The following is a 3,077-nucleotide window of genomic DNA, read 5'->3' on the forward strand; positions in this document are numbered from 1 at the left end:
AAAGTAATTTCAGAAGAAATGAAAAGAAAACAGTAAAGAAACTTATATCCAATTCTCCAATCCCCAAAACAGAAAAGTAAAAGTCGCAAAAGAAAGAAATTAAAAACAAAAAACTAAACTCAGATCCAATCCTTAGAATAATTGAGAAGAGAGGTAAAAGATAATTCTCAAACATGGAATCAATGAAGCTCTTCAATCTCAATTCAAACTCCAAGAACAGATAGTGAAAGTTTCAGAAGAAAAGAAAATGCAGAAAGAAAACTAGATCCAAATTCCCAAATTCCAAAGTCAGAACAATTCAAATCAAAGTGAAAACTAAAATGGAGCTCAAGGTCCAAAGGTAAAAAGATCCTCTACAAATCAAATTAACTCCTATTTATACACTTTCTATTTTTGGTTTTCAGAATTTGGAATGGGCTTTTCAGGTTGATGAAGAAGTGGATCTAAGATGGCCTTTCATTGAAAATGGTCCATGGGTGCACTTGTGATGCACGGAAAACTTGTCTCTCAACAAATCTCCCTTCGGCAAGTGTACCGAATTCGTCGTCAAGTAAAAACTCACAATAGAGTGAGGTCGAATCCCACAGGGATTGATTGATCAAGCAACTTTAATTAGAAGAATGTTCTAGTTGAGCGATTCCAGAATTTGGGTTGAGAGTTGCAGAAAATAAAAATGGCAGGAATGTAAATAACAGAAAAGTAAATGCTAGAATTAAAGGACTGGAAGTAAATGACTGAAAATAAATTGCAGAATTGTAAATGGGAATGGGGGATTTGCTCATAAAAGTAAATGGCAGAAATTAAAGAGAATGGGTAAGATCAGAGATAACATTGTCACTAACGTTCCAGTGTGCCCCTTCTTGCTTCACGTTAAAGCCCACGTTAACTAGGTTAACATGGCTTCTAACGTAGCCCTTGCCATCCTTCGAGAACGTTAGTGACATTCAACATTGTCACTAACGTTCCAATGTACCCCTAGGTCTCACGTTAGAGTCCACGTTAACTAGGTTAACGTGGCTTCTAACGTGGCCATCTTTAGCCATCCCAACGTTAGTGACAATGTTGAGTGTCACTAACGTTCTCGAAGGTTAACAAGGCAACGTTAAAAGCCACGTTAACCTAGTTAACGTGGGTTTTAACGTGAGGCAAAGGGGTGCATTGGAACGTTAGTGACAATGTTAAGTGTCACTAACGTTGGCTCAACTTCTCTTCTCCACGTTAGAGTTCACGTTAACTTAGTTAACGTGACTCTCTAACGTGGGCATTGATGGCTTTTTGAGAGTGTTATTGGCAATCACTTTTCTCATTAATCTTGCAAGTTACCTCCCATTTTCTTGCTTCCTTTTGGTCCTGAAATCAAGCAATAAAGTGCATCAAAGCTCTAGTCCAAGTCATGAGTAATGCAACATAATAATTGTCACTAAACTTATGCAAAATCCTCATGAAATTATGTAAAATGCACAATGTATGCTTGAATCAAGGCATAAGTGAATATCTACCCAAAACTAGCTTATTTCCTAAAGAAATGCATGAAACTAACCTAAAAACAGTAAAGAAAAGGTCAGTGAAACTGGCCAAGATGCCCTGGCATCACAACCCCAAACTTAAAGCTTGCTTGTCCCTAAGCAAGTACTGGAACAAGAGAATGATGAATGGAGTATCCAGAGGAATGAGTCATTCTTGTGGAAGTTATTTTACTGATTTTATGGTGGTTTCATGCATAGCAACTTAGGTTCATTCCATTACTGGCTTTCAGACCTTTATCATGTCCTAAAACACCCACTTTATTTATATCCCATGAGACCTTTATTCATTGATCCTTTTATTGTTATTTCAAGGGTTGTTTGTGTTATTTAGTCTAAGTGCTCTGTAAGGGGGCAACTCTTTAAGATAAGCTTTCAGCCAACACTCTCGAACCAGTTGGTTCAAGGTGCTAGGTGTTGAGACACCCCTAAGGACTTACTCCCTCAAGCCTATCCCCCATACATACACACTACATGCATTTAGTGTATTTATTTTCTTTTCTTGAGACCTTGGTGTCCAGCACCTCTTTGGGTTACTAAGTGTTCTGTAGTGAAGGTTACTCTTGATAGTGGACTTTCAGCTGATAATCCCGAGTTAGTTAACCCAAGTTACCAAGTGATAAGGCACCCCTAAGAGCTTATTCATCCAAGTAGATCCCTCACACAGGAGCACCACAGACACTTGCCTCAAGATTAAAACCATTGATACCTAGCCTTATTGCTTACTCTTTTTCTTTTGTTTTTTCACTTCCATTGTTCTTTCCCTTTTCTCTTCTTAGGATCTTGTTATTAACTTAGTCTCATGAGTTTATCCAAAGCAAAGTATTCAGGCCATATAATTGTCATCCTAGCCTTGTGGTTGAACCAATTTAGCTAACTTATGACTACCCCAAAGATTCATGAATGCACTTCCACATTATGAACTCTACTCTGGTCTTTTAAAAACATAATCATTCTCTTCTTCAATTTGATTTAAAGGGACAGCATACAAGTAAGTTAAGTGATGGTGCAGTAACATAAAGACTAGTGTACATAGACCTATTCAGAACTTAAAAGACAGAATTTAAAAAGGGTTCAACTATGAGTAACTACAAATCAAAAGTGCATTCGAACTTCCAACTTTCAACAATTCTGAGTACAATGGAATTAGGTAACAATACAACCTTCGGGTGATGATCTCTGGTCCCCCTCTCTCTTTGTCATCATCCTAGTTTTTGCTGCCTCGCTTCTTTGGGTGAAGGTGCACCATTTCCTTACAAGATTCCTGCAAGGTTACTGGAAGTTGCTTGTTCCCAAAGCACTTGAGACATAGTTAGCTTACATGTATGCTTGTGCCTCTTGAACTCAATTTGGTGTGTGAACACCAAACTTAGTTCTTTTCCCAGTACAAAATATTGCATATATGCAGAGACTCTCATATCTTGTTATCAACAAAGCAATGATCACCTATAGTCTAACTACATCTAAGTGGTTTCTCTTGATTGGATGGAGCTAGCAATGTTCTTTTGGAGTGGAGTGTAATTCTAACCAATGTCTTTTAGTAAAACACCAAAC

Source organism: Arachis ipaensis, chromosome B01, assembly GCF_000816755.2.
Source record: "Arachis ipaensis cultivar K30076 chromosome B01, Araip1.1, whole genome shotgun sequence".
NCBI classification, from domain to species: domain Eukaryota; kingdom Viridiplantae; phylum Streptophyta; class Magnoliopsida; order Fabales; family Fabaceae; genus Arachis; species Arachis ipaensis.